This window comes from Ranitomeya imitator, chromosome 4 (assembly GCF_032444005.1).
Source record: "Ranitomeya imitator isolate aRanImi1 chromosome 4, aRanImi1.pri, whole genome shotgun sequence".
NCBI lineage: Eukaryota > Metazoa > Chordata > Amphibia > Anura > Dendrobatidae > Ranitomeya > Ranitomeya imitator.
This window is the reverse complement of record NC_091285.1, coordinates 177573441-177587997: the sequence shown is the minus strand read 5'-3', so window position 1 is coordinate 177587997 and position 14557 is coordinate 177573441.

The window sequence follows — 14557 nt, the reverse complement described above, 5'->3', positions numbered from 1 at the left end:
CAATAAAAAGCGTCTTTTAGTGTGTGACAGCTGCCAACCCTAAAAATCCGCCAAAAAAACGTTATAAATTTAAATCAAACCCCCCTTCATCACCCCCTTAGTTAGGGAATAATAATAAAATGTAAAAAAATGTATTTATTTCCATTTTCCCATTAGGGCTAGGGTTAGGGTTAGGGTTAGGGCTAGGGTTAGGGCTAGGGTTAGGGCTAGGGTGAGGGCTAGGGTTGGGGTTAGGGTTTCAGTTATAATTGGGGGTTTCCACTGTTTAGGCACATCAGGGGTTCTCCAAACGCGACATGGCGTACGATCTCAATTCCAGCCAATTCTGCTTTGAAAAAGTAAAACAGGGCTCCTTCCCTTCCGAGTTCTCCTGTGTGCCCAAACAGTGGTTCCCCCCAACATATGGGGTATCAGCGTTCTCAGGACAAGTTGGACAACAACTTTTGGGGTCCAATTTGTCCTGTTACCCTTGGGAAAATAAAAACATAGGGGATAAAATATCATTTTCGTGGAAAAAAAAATATTTTTTTATTTTCACGGCTCTGCGTTATAAACTGTAGTGAAACATTTGTTGGTTCAAAGCTCTCACAACACATCTAGATAAGTTCCTTGGGGGGTCTAGTTTCCAATATGGGGTCACTTGTGGGGGGTTTCTACTGTTTAGGTACATCAGGGGCTCTGCAAATGCAACATGACGCCTGCAGACCAATCCATCTAAGTCTGCATTTCAAATGGCGCTCCTTCCCTTCCGAGCTCTGCCGTGCACCCAAACAGTGGTTCCCCCCAACATATGGGGTATCAGCGTTCTCAGGACAAGTTGGACAACAACTTTTGGGGTCCAATTTGTCCTGTTACCCTTGGGAAAATAAAAACATAGGGGATAAAATATCATTTTCGTGGAAAAAAAAATATTTTTTATTTTCACGGCTCTGCGTTATAAACTGTAGTGAAACACTTGTTGGTTCAAAGCTCTCACAACACATCTAGATAAGTTCCTTGGGGGGTCTAGTTTCCAATATGGGGTCACTTGTGGTGGGTTTCTACTGTTTAGGTACATCAGGGACTCTGCAAATGCAACGTGACGCCGGCAGACCATTCCATCTAAGTCTGCATTTCAAACGGTGCTCCTTCCCTTCTGAGCTCTGCCATGCACTCAAACGGTGGTTCCCCCCCACATGTGGGGTATCAGCGTACTCAGGACAAATTGGACAATAACATTTGTGGTCCAATTTCTCCTGTTACCCTTGGGAAAAAAAATTGCGGGCTAAAACATCATTTTGTGGAAAGAAAAAATGATTATTTAATTTTCACAATGCTACATTCTAAACTTTAGTGAAACAATTGGGGGTTAAAAGTGCTCACCACACATCTAGATAAGTTCCTTAGGGGGTCTTCTCTCCAAAATGGGGTCACTTGTGGGGGGTTTCCACTGTTAAGGCACGTCAGGGGCTCTCCAAATGCGACATGGCGTCCGATCTCAATTCCAGCCAATTTTGCATTGAAAAGTCAAATGGCACTCCTTCCCTTCCGAGCTCTGCCATGCGCTCAAACAGTGGTTTATCCCCATATATGAAGTATCGACGTACTCAGGACAAATTGCACAACAACTTTTGGGGTCCAATTTATCCTGTTACCCTTGGGAAAATAAAAAATTTGGGGCAAAAAGATCATTTTTTGTGAAAATTAATATAAAATTTTTTTTACGGCTCTACATTATAAACTTCTGTGAAGCACTTGGAGGTTCAAAGTGCTCACCACACATCTAGATTAGTTCCTTAGGGGGTCTACTTTCCAAAATGGTGTCACTTGTGGGGGTTTCCACTGTTTAGGCACATCAGGGGCTCTCCAATCGTGACATGGGCTCCGATCTCAATTCCAGCAAATCTTGCATTGAAAAGTCAAATGGCGCTCCTTCCCTTCCGAGCTCTGCCATGTGCCCAAACAGTGGTTTACCCCCACATATGGGGTATCGGCGTACTCAGGACAAATTGTACAACGACTTTTGTGGTCCAATTTCTCCTGTTACCCTTGGTAAAATGAAACAAATTGGACCTGAAGTAAAAATTTTGTGAAAAAAAAGTTAAATGTTCAATTTTTTTAAACATTCAAAAAATTCCTGTGAAGCACCTGAAGGGTTAATAAACTTTTTGAATGTGGTTTTGAGTACCTTGAGGGGTGCAGTTTTTAGAATGGTGTCATTTTGGGGCATTTTCTGTCATATAGACCCCTCAAAGTCACTTCAAGTGTGAGGTGGTCCGTAAAAAAATGGTTTTGCAAATTTTGTTGCAAAAATGAGAAATCGCTGGTCAACTTTTAACCCTTATAACGTCCTAACAAAAAAAAATTATGTTTCCAAAATTGTGCTGATGTAAAGCAGACATGTGGGAAATGTTGTTTATTAACGATATTATGTGATATAATTCTCTAATTTAAGGGCATAAAAACTAAGAGTTTGAAAATTGCTAAATTTTCATAATTTCCGACAAATTTTTGTTTTTTTCACAAATAAATGCAAGTCACATCGAAGAAGTTTTACCACTATCATGAAGTACAATATGTCACGAGAAAAGAATGTCAGAATCACCAGGATCCGTTGAAGCGTTTCAGAGTTATGACCTCATAAATTGACACTGGTCAGAATTGTAAAAATTTTCCCTGTCACTTAGGTGAAAACAGGCTTTGGGGTGAAGGGGTTAAAGGGAAGGTGCCATCAAAAAAAAATTTTTTTCAGAAATTGTAAAAATGTAAAGAATTAATGATTACATTTTCTTAAAAAATATTATCATTTGTTTATAATTTAGTAAAATATGAAAAATAATTTGAAAAGTTTTAGAATTTCCACTTTTCAACACTAGGGGGAGCAGCTGCTGAAATTTCAGAAAAACCTAGTCTACAACTAGCTCACATTACAGCACTGCAGTAATTATGGGCGGAGTCTGCTGACGTGTGTGATGTCTCCTCTCCTCTCCTCCCCTTCTGGGTGTTTGCTAAGGGATTAGAGAGGATGATATTCAGGAACCCAGTGAGCAGCCATTTTGTTGGTGACTGCAGAGTATGGCTGCCGTCACACTATCAGTATTTGGTCAGTATTTTACCTCAGTATTTGTAAGCCAAAACCAGGAGAGGAACAATTAGAGGAAAAGTATAATAGAAACACGTCACCACTTCTGCATTTATCACCCACTCCTGGTTTTAGCTACAAATACTGAGGTAAAATACTGACCAAATACTGATAGTGGACGGCAGCCTTAGGCTACTTTCACACTAGCGTTGTTGGCTGTACGTTGCAATGCGTCATTCAGAAGAAAAAAGCATCCTGCAAAGTTGTCTGCAGGATGCGTTTTTTCCCCATAGACTAACATTACCGACGCATTGCGACGTATTGCCACACGTCGTAACTGTCGTGCGACGGTTGCGTCATGTTTACCACCATACAGATCACATAATACCATCATATAGATATCACATAATGCCATAATACAGCATGACGCCCGCAGCTCCTGTTATCGCATGCATTGAGTTGTGTGTGCAATGGGGAAAGATATGCAGGGGGGAGAGGAGTGCATAGAAGTGGATTAGATACACGGCTCAGCAGACAGTATCACACAGGAGAGGATTAGATACACGGCTCACCAGACAGTATCACACAGGAGAGGATTAGATACACGGCTCACCAGACAGTATCACACAGGAGAGGATTAGATACACGGCTCAGCAGTCAGTATTCCACAGGATTAGATACACAGGTCAGCACAGGATAGGATTAGATACACGGCTCAGCAGACACTATCACACAGGAGAGGATTAGATACACGGCTCAGCAGACACTATCACACAGGAGAGGATTAGATACATGGCTCAGCACAGTATAGTGATAGATGCACGGTCTGATGTCCTGTGAGGAGCTGCAGTGAGGTCCGAGCAGCACAGAGATTCTCCCCCATCCCCCTCTGTTACCTCTCTGCAGCTCCTGATAAGAGAACATCAGACCCCAGCACTTCACCCTCTCTAGCGATTCTAGAGATTCAGCCACACACCAGGCAGCAGAGCACAGGGAATTGCCGCTGAGTGTGAGGGGAGACAGATGGAGCTGCTCCTCCAACAGCATGGCTCTCAGTCACAGTGGAGCTCACAGGTACACTCCACTGTGGGCTGAAGCAAGATGGCGCCGATCTCCTGCCTCTGCTGTGATGTGGAGACCACCCGGGGGGTGTGGCCACATCAGAGCAGAGAGCAGACAATGCTAGCTATGGGGTTGCCTTCCGACTGCAGATGTCTATGTCCAGGGCAGCCGTATGTGAAGACTGTAAGTGTAGTGCAGCTACACTTACAGTCCTGAAAATGAAAATGGCGGCGCTCAGTGGCAGAAAAAAAAATGAATAAAAAAAAATAAATACTGTGCACTTGAAAATAACTTATAAAAATAAGGAATTAACCCCTTACCGGCATCGGACGTACTATACCGTCCGATGCCGGCTCCCCTGCTTTGATGCAGGGCTCCGCGGTGAGCCCGCACCAAAGCCGGGACATGTCAGCTGTTTTGAACAGCTGACATGTGCCCGTAATAGGCGCGGGCAGAATCGCGATCTGCCCGCACCTATTAACTAGTTAAATGCGCTGTCAAACGCAGACAGCGGCATTTAACTACCGCTTCCGGCCAGGCGGCCGGAAATGACGTCATCGCCGACCCCCGTCACATGATCGGGGGTCGGCGATGCTTGTGAATGGTAACCATAGAGGTCCTTGAGACCTCTATGGTTACTTATTGCCCGTCGCTGTGAGCGCCACCCTGTGGTCGGCGCTCACAGCACACGTGCAATTCTGCTACATAGCAGCGATCAGCAGATCGCTGCTATGTAGCAGAGCCGATCGTGCTATGCCTGCTTCTAGCCTCTCATGGAGGCTATTGAAGCATGGCAAAAGTTAAAAAAAAAAGTTTAAAAAAATGTGAAAAAAATAAAAAAAACATAAAAGTTTAAATCACCCCCCTTTCGCCCCAATCAAAATAAATCAATAAAAAAAATATCAAATCTACGCATATTTGGTATCGCCGCGCTCAGAATCGCCCAATCTATCAATTAAAAAAAAGTATTAACCTGATTGCTAAACAGCGTAGCGGGAAAAAAATTCGAAACGCCAGAATTACGTTTTTTTGGTCGCCGCGACATTGCATTAAAATGCAATAACGGGCGATCAAAAGAACGTATCTGCACCGAAATGCTATCATTAAAAACGTCATCTCGGCACGCAAAAAATAAGCCCTCAACCGACCCCAGATGATGAAAAATGGAGACGCTACGAGTATCGGAAAATGGCGCAACTTTTTTTTTTTAGCAAAGTTTGGAATTTTTTTTCACCACTTAGATAAAAAATAACCTAGTCATGTTTGGTGTCTATGAACTCGTAATGACCTGGAGAATCGTAATGGCAGGTCATTTTTAGCATTTAGTGAACCTAGCAAAAAAGCCAAACAAAAAACCAATGTGGGATTGCACTTTTTTTGCAATTTCACCGCACTTGGAATTTTTTTCCCGTTTTCTAGTACACGACATGCTAAAACCAATGATGTCGTTCAAAAGTACAACTCGTCCCGCAAAAAATAAGCCCTCACATGGCCAAATTGACGGAAAAATAAAAAAGTTATGGCTCTGGGAAGGAGGGGAGCGAAAAACGAACACGGAAAAACGAAAAATCCCCTGGTCATGAAGGGGTTAAAGAGGTTTTTTTTTTTTTTTTTTTTTTACAATATTAAAACGCGGCACCTTCCCTTTAACCCCTATGTGCCAGCTCTGACACAAGCATCTTCTCACTCAGTCAGTGCAGCCAGGCAGGCACATAGGGGTTAAGAGAAGGCAGCCAGTGTGACATTGTTTGTGGGCGGAGAGAGCACGTTCTCTGCTCTGATCTTCGCCCCTGGCTGGCTGCAGTGCTCAGCTGTTGAACTTATCAGGCAGATTCCGGAGGAGCTCCTACCAGTGCCTGAGTGAGTGGCGCTGCTATATACTACATGGGCAGCTGGGCTGCTATATACTACGTGGGCTGTGTTATATACTACGTGGGCTGTGTTATAGACGATCATGAATCGTGGTATGTGTTAAAGGGGGGGCCCACTGATACTCTTTCGCCCGGGGCCCTCAAAAACCTGGAGCCTGCCCTGTTTGTATCCATGTGCTGCAACATCAATGTATGCATTGTATGTGTACTGTGACATCATTGTCTGCGTTATCTTTATACCATTGCTTCATTATGTGTATTATTCCATTTTTTTGTAACAAGCTTCCTGATCTATAATTTTTGGGGAGTGGATTGTCCATATACTGTGGCATCATTGTGTGCATTGCATTATATCTGTACTGTGTCATCATGATGTGCATTATTCTTGTGCATAAAGAAAAGGCACATGGACAAGTTGAAGAATTTTTAAAAAATTGCATATTCTGAACCAACTAGCTTCTAAGGATAGTCATAGTGGATTCGGCCTCCATTCCAAATTTTGTTATTGGAGTTCAACATTATTTTGGTGTCCTATTGAAATGGTTCCCGGTCTTATGATTTACAACAAAAAGGTCAGAATTCTAACGGTGACATATTGGAAAATTAAACTGTGCCGTTGCAGCCTGATTTTAAGGATTCCAGATAGAAACTGCATGTACTGTAATTCTCTCTCTCCCTTCATTGCTCAATTTTAATGTTCAAGCACCATCTTGTGGGCAGTGCTGACCAGGACAAATTCAAAACGAGAAGATTATTTTTCTGATTCTTTGATTTTAGAACAGTACATCAACTAAATAAAAGACTTTTTGCAGATCAAGTAAAACAAATGAACATGTCCACAAAAATACAGGCACAAGTATAGAATATTTTTAATTGTATTCTGCTCTGGAAGATACTATTAACCATGAGTAATTATGGACACCATTAAATTAAATGTTTCACCTTTTTAACTATTTAAAATATAAGCAGACATCAATTCATTTTTCTAATTTATGTTCATTTTCTCATTATTTTTAATTTTTTTAAAAAAATTTCTTCTTTATGGTGGAGCAGCAAAAAGCTGTGCCAGAATTGTTGTACGATTGGCACCTGCACCTTAAAATAAGATTAGATGACTTTTATCAGAGATTTTAATATTTGTTGATATTGCAATGCATAACTACCCCATTATTGTATAACAAGGGACATAATAAGTAACATTAAAGGGGTTTTCCTACAAACAAAAGTTGATTTTAATCAAGAGATATTGTAATAATAATAATTTCCACACATGGATGTGTTTAAAAAAAATGTTCCTGTGCTGAGATAATCTTATAAATGTGCCCCTGCTGTGTACTCTGTAATGGCCGTGTCTGACCGTGCAGGAACATGGTGTGATCATACCTCATCTCTGATATAGAAGGGTTAATAGTTTGTCTTTACGTGCCCTTTGCCTTTAATTGTTAGAATTTCTAGAATCTAGGCAGAGGAGGAATTAAAAGAGTATACAGACATTACATCACGGGATCACAGCTTATTCTTTCTTGAGGTAAAACATTTCCCTGCCCATTTTTAACCCCTTCACACCGCTGCCCTTTTTCCTTTTTGCGTTTTGCGTTTTCCCCCCTCTTCCCAGAGCCATAACTTTTTTATTTTTCTGTCAATATTCCCATGTTAGGGCACACACTCTACTATTTGCCTCCACACACATACTCTGTTTGCCCCTCACGCACACACTCTATTGCCCTCGCACCTCTACTATTTTACCTCTCGCGCACACACTCTACTATTTGCCCCTCACACACACTCTAATATTTGCCCCTTGCATACACACTCTACTATTTGCCCCAACGCACACACTCTACTATTTGCCTAATCACAAACACTTTACTATTTGCCCCTCGCGCACACACTCCACTATTTGCCCATCGCGCACAAACTCTACTTTATGCCCCTTTTGCACATGCTCTACTATTTTCCCCTCTCGCACAGTCTACTATTTGCCCCTCGTGCACACTATTTGCCCCCTGCGCACACACTCTACTATTTGTACCCCGTGCACACACTCTATTTGCCCCCCTGTGCACACAGTCTACTATTTGCCCCTTGTGCACACACTATTATTTGCCCTTGTGCACACACTCTACTATTTGCCCTGCACACACTCCTCTATTTTCCCGACACATTCCATTATTTGCCCCACACACTCCACTATTTTCCCCCCAGTCCTCTCATTTTTCCCTCACTCCTATCATTTTACCCTCACTCCTATTATTTTTCCCTCACTCCTCTCCTCACTTCACACATGCACAGCAACTTCCTGTTATGAGCACAGCGGTCTAATCAATGAGGCTCCTCCCTTTCCCTTGACGTCATGCCTCACAGGAACAGCTCCATTCTAGACATGACAGAGCTAGATGTGGCCTGTGTCTGCCGCACACTAATACTCTGAAGGCGTTTGCCCTGATTATAGCTTGCAGCAGCTGGGATGTCGAAGCCAGTGAGTTTTGCAAGGTGGCTTTTGAGGTGAATGTGTCTCCACCCGTGTGCTGTAACAACGTGGGCCATGTGGTGTGAGTGTGGCTATGTGGAGTGGGCATGGCTTGATACATACACACACCTACATACACTTAGCTTATATCTACAGTTATATGAAAAAGTTTGGGTACCCCTATTAATCTTAAGCTTAATGTTTTATAAAAAATAGTTTTTTTTGCAACAGCTATTTCAGTTTCATTTATCTAATAACTGTTGGACACAGTAATGTTTCTGCCTTGAAATGAGGTTTATTGTACTAACAGAAAATGTGCAATCTGCATTCAAACAAAATTTGACAGGTGCATAAGTATGGGCACCCCACCAGAAAAGTGACATTAATATTTAGTAGATCCTCCTTTTGCAAAAATAACAGCCTCTAGTCGCTTCCTGTAGCTTTTAAAGAGATCCTGGATGAAAGTATTTTTGGCCATTCCTCTTTACAAAACAATTCCAGTTCAATTAAGTTTGATAGTCGCCGAGCAAGGACAGCCCTCTTCAAATGATCCCACAGATGTTCAATGATATTCAGGTCTGGGGACTGGGATGGCCATTCCAGAACAGTGTAATTGTTCCTCTGCATGAATGCATGAGTAGATTTGGAGCGGTGTTTTGGATCATTGTCTTGCTGAAAGATCCATCCCCTGCGTAGCTTCAACTTTGTCACTGATTCATGAACATTATTGTCAAGAATCTGCTGATACTGAGAGGAATCCATGCGTCCCTCAACTTTAACAAGATTCTCGATGCCGGCATTGGCCACACAGCTCCAAAGGATGATGGAACCTCCACTAAATTTTACTGTGGGTAGCAAGTGTTTTTCTTGGAATGCTGTGTTTTTTTGCCGCCATGCATAACACCTTTTTGTATGACCAAACAACTCAATCTTGGTTTCATCAGTCCACGGGACCTTCTTCCAAAAAGAAATTGGCTTCTCCAAATGTGCTTTTGCATACCTCAGCCGACTCTGTTTGTGGCATGCTTGCAGAAACGGCTTCTTTCGCATCACTCTCCCATACAGCTTCTCCTTGTGCAAAGTGCGTTGTATAGTTGACCGATGCACAGTGACACCATCTGCAGCAAGTTGATGCTGCAGCTCTCTGGAGGTGGTCTGAGAATTGTCCTTGACTGATCTCACCATTCTTCTTCTCTGCCTTTCTGGTGTTTTTCTTGGCCTGCCAATTCTGGCCTTAACAAGAACTGTACCTGTGTTCTCCCATTTCCTTACTATGTTCCTCACAGTGGAAATTGACAGGTTAAATCTCTGAGACAGCTTTTTGTATCCTTCCCCTGATCAACTATGTTGAATAATCTTTGTTTTCAGATCATTAGACAGTTGTTTTGAGGAGCCCATGATGCCACTCTTCAGAGGAGATTCAAACAGGAGAACAACTTGCAAGTGGCCACTTTAAGTAGCTTTTCTCATGATTGCATACACCTGGCTATGAAGTTCAAAGCTCAATGAGGTTAGAATACCAAAAAAAGTGCTTTAGTAAGTCAGTAAAAAGTAGGTAGGAGTATTTAAAACAAGAAAATGATAAGGGTGCCCATACTTATGCACCTGTCAAATTGTGTTTGAATGCAGATTGCACATTTTCTGTTAGTACAATAAACCTCATTTCAAGGCAGAAAAATTACTGTGTCCACCAGTTATTAGATATATGAAACTGAAATAGCTGTTGCAAAAAAAAACAACAATTTTTATAAAACATTAAGCTTAAGATTAATAGGGGTGCCCAAACTTTTTCATATAACTGTATACCTAATATAATATGTCTTAATTCATTCATTTTATACTGAAGTGATGGTTGGACAGTATTTGTTGTCTCTTGCTGCCATCCACTGGCCATTGTCATTATATGTCCTCATGTATTGCAACTGTTATTTCCCACCATGCGTCTCTGTAACACCCCAGGAGTTCAGTTGTTACAGTGGTATCGCCTTCCTCACAGGGAGGGTGATGCCATGCCTGGAAGTGACAAGGATCCCCTTAACAGGTAACACGTACATACAACACTGTTCTGATTCCAGGCCAGAAGGGGGAGCCCTAGGCCAGGATTCAGGGTAGCTTCCCTATGTATGTTCTGGCTTGGAGGAGGAGTTGAGCAGTCTTTAGGAGACAGTGATGGGAGAAGGAGCAAAAGAGGAAAGAGATACTGAGATACTGAGAGTGGAGCTGCAAGTGAGCTCACCCCCAGGAAAGAGCGCAGAAACCGGAGGCCGAAAGTCCGAGGTTGTGGGGAAACCGGCGGGCAGGAGATTCCAAGTCTACTGGCCACAATTACATCAGAAGGCACAGCAGCAGAGAGAGCCCGGAGACACTACGAGAAGGGACACCTGTAAAAAGGTCGAGTTGCCTGCCATGTGGGTAGTGTCCACCTAAGAGGAGAGATTAAAAGAGGACCTTGTATGAAGCCTCAGGGAGAAAGGGACTACAACACAGCACAGTAAGGAAAGATTTCAAATCGCTTCCAGGCTGCCTTGATTCCAAAGATCACCTGTAACCTGTACCAGAACGTCATCAGTAATAGGAAAAGAGACTGCAACCCTGTGTCCACCGATTCTTTCCTGCACTTCACCATCTACCATCCTTACCAGCTACACCGGGAGCCCTGGAGACTAAGCTCTACCTGTGGGGAGCTATACCATCTAAGCTGCAATACCATCATCCCCAGTGGACTCCTTTAACCCCTTCATGACCGGGGGATTTTTCGTTTTTCCGTGTTCGTTTTTCGCTCCCCTCCTTCCCAGAGCCATAACTTTTTTATTTTTCTGTCAATTTGGCCATGTGAGGGCTTATTTTTTGCGGGACGAGTTGTACTTTTGAACGACATCATTGGTTTTAGCATGTCGTGTACTAGAAAACGGGAAAAAAATTCCAAGTGCGGTGAAATTGCAAAAAAAGTGCAATCCCACATTGGCTTTTTGTTTGGCTTTTTTGCTAGGTTCACTAAATGCTAAAAATGACCTGCCATTATGATTCTCCAGGTCATTACGAGTTCATAGACACCAAACATGACTAGGTTATTTTTTATCTAAGTGGTGAAAAAAAATTCCAAACTTTGCTAAAAAAAAAAAAAAAAAATTGCGCCATTTTCCGATACTCGTAGCGTCTCCATTTTTCGTGCTCTGGGGTCGGTTGAGGGCTTATTTTTTGCGTGCCGAGATAATGTTTTTAATGATAGCATTTCGGTGCAGATACGTTCTTTTGATCGCCCGTTATTGCATTTTAATGCAATGTCGCGGCGACCAAAAAAACGTAATTCTGGCGTTTCGAGTTTTTTTCCCGCTACGCTGTTTAGCAATCAGGTTAATACTTTTTTTTGTTTGATAGATCGGGCGATTCTGAGCGCGGCGATACCAAATATGCGTAGATTTGATATTTTTTTTATTGATTTATTTTGATTGGGGAGAAAGGGGGGTGATTTAAACTTTTATGTTTTTTTTTATTTTTTTCACATTTTTTTAAACTTTTTTTTTAAACTTTTGCCATGCTTCAATAGCCTCCATGAGAGGCTAGAAGCAGGCACAACCCGATCGGCTCTGCTACATAGCAGCGATCTGCTGATCGCTGCTATGTAGCAGAATTGCACGTGTGCTGTGAGCGCCGACCACAGGGTGGCGCTCACAGCGACGGGCAATCAGTAACCATAGAGGTCTCAAGGACCTCTATGGTTACAATATACAAGCATCGCCGACCCCAGATCATGTGACGGGGGTCGGCGATGACGTCATTTCCGGCCGCCCGGCCGGAAGCGGTAGTTAAATGCCGCTGTCTGCGTTTGACAGCGGCATTTAACTAGTTAATAGGTGCGGGCAGATCGCGATTCTGCCCGCGCCTATTACGGGCACATGTCAGCTGTTCAAAACAGCTGACATGTCCCGGCTTTGGTGCGGGCTCACCGCGGAGCCCTGCATCAAAGCAGGGGAGCCGGCATCGGACGGTATAGTACGTCCGATGCCGCTAAGGGCTTAAGCAGCGTCGACCCTCTCTCCTGGCTGAATACCACAAGTGGTGTCACGAACATTACTACATTAGACTTTTTTTCCATTTTCATAGCTCCCCCTTTTAACTGGACGCCCAGGGCCACAGACCGTGTCACTGTCACCGTGACCACCCCTTTTTAGAACAGAACCGGCCCAGTTCCGAGTACCCCACGGTCCTAGCTGGTGTTCCATGTCTCTATCTCTCCGTAACTCCTACCATCTTCCTCACATCCTTCCTTTCTGCTCAGTACCATCTTGGCAGAAGCATGCATCAGAGCTGGAGAAAGGATTCTCCTGTTATCTGTATTCTCTGTCCTCTAACTTCCATCTTCTACCTCAGCCTCATCCCTTCATCTTCTCTAGACATCTAAAAAAAAAAAAAACACCTATACTGAGATACTATGGTAATGCTATGAAGTGTAAAATTATAAGAAACACCTAGAAAGAACTTCATTAACAGCTCAATAGAGAATATAAAATCCAAGTTTATTGAAATATATAGTAAAAACAAGCCGTAAAAGGCAGCCAGAAGATACAAAGGTGAGAAAACACAGATGAGGTAGATAGGTGGCACAACCGGCCGGACACATACAGGTCCTTCTCACAAAATTAGAATATCATCAAAAAGTTCATTTATTTCAGTTCTTCAATACAAAAAGTGAAAGTCATATACAGCTCTGGCAAAAAATTAAGAGACCGCTGCAAAATGTTCATTTGTCTGATTTTTCTCTTTATAGGTTTATTTTTGAGTAAAATGTAAATTGTTCTTTTAGTCTGCAAGTCTATTAGTCTTCTGACAATATGTCTCCGAATTTCCAAGCAATAGATTTCGGTTTTTTTCCGGAAAAAGAGAAATGGTCCAACTTAAAAAACATACCAGTGCTTTCAGACCTCAAATAATGGAAATAAAACAAGTTCATAATCACTTAGAAACAACAATACTAATGTTTTAACTCAGGAAGAGTTCAGAAATTAATATTTTGTGCAATAACCAAGATTTTTAATCACAGCTTTCAAGAGTCTTGGCATGCTTGACACCAGTTTTTCACACTGCTTCTGGCGCAAAAATGTAAGCAGTTCTTCTTTGTTTGATGGCTTGTGACTATCCATCATCCTCTTGATTCCATTGCAAAGGTTTTCAATGGGGTTCAGGTCTGGAGATCGGGCTGCCCATGACAGGGTTTTAATGTGGTGGTCTCTTAATTTTTGCCAGAGCTGTATTATATAAATTAATTGCAAACAGGGTGATCTATTTCAAGTGTTTATTTCTGTTAATGTTGATGATTATGGCTTACAGCCAATGAAAACTCAAAAGTCATTATCTCAGTAAAGTAGAATACTTTATAATACCAGCTTGAAAAATGATTTTAAAATTGGAAATATTGGCCTACTGAAATGTATATTCAGCAAATGCACTTAATACTTGGTCAGGGCTCCTTTTGCATCAATTACTGCATCAATGCGGCGTGGCATGGAGGCAATCAGCCTGTGCCACTTACCCAGGTTGCTTTGATAGCAGCCTTCAGTTCGTCTGATTGTAGGGTCTGGTGTCTCTCATGTTCCTCTTGACAATTCTCTATGGGGATAAGGTCAGGCGAGTTTGCTGGCCAATCAAGCACAGTGATACTGTTGCTGTTAAACCAGGTACTGGTACTTTTGGCAGTGTGGACAGGTCGGTGTAGTCCTGCTGGACAATTAAATTTCCATCTCCAAAAATCTTGCAGAGGGAAGCATGAAGTGTTCTAAAATTTCCTGATAGACGTCTGCGCTGACTTTGGTCTTGATAAAACACAGTGGACCTACACCTGCAGATGACATGGCTCCCCAAACCATCACTGATTGTGGAAGCTTCACACTAGACATCAAGCAGTTTTTTATTGTGTGCTTCTCCACTCTTCCTCCCGACTCTGGGACCTTGATTTCCAAATGAAATGCAAGTCAATGGGAAAGCTGAATATTTTTCAGCTGGACCCAACAAACCAGTCTGCGGGGCATGGGCAAAATGTTGAAATTGATGGAAAAAAGCTAAAACTAAATGGGAACAGCATGGAGAAGATGCCTG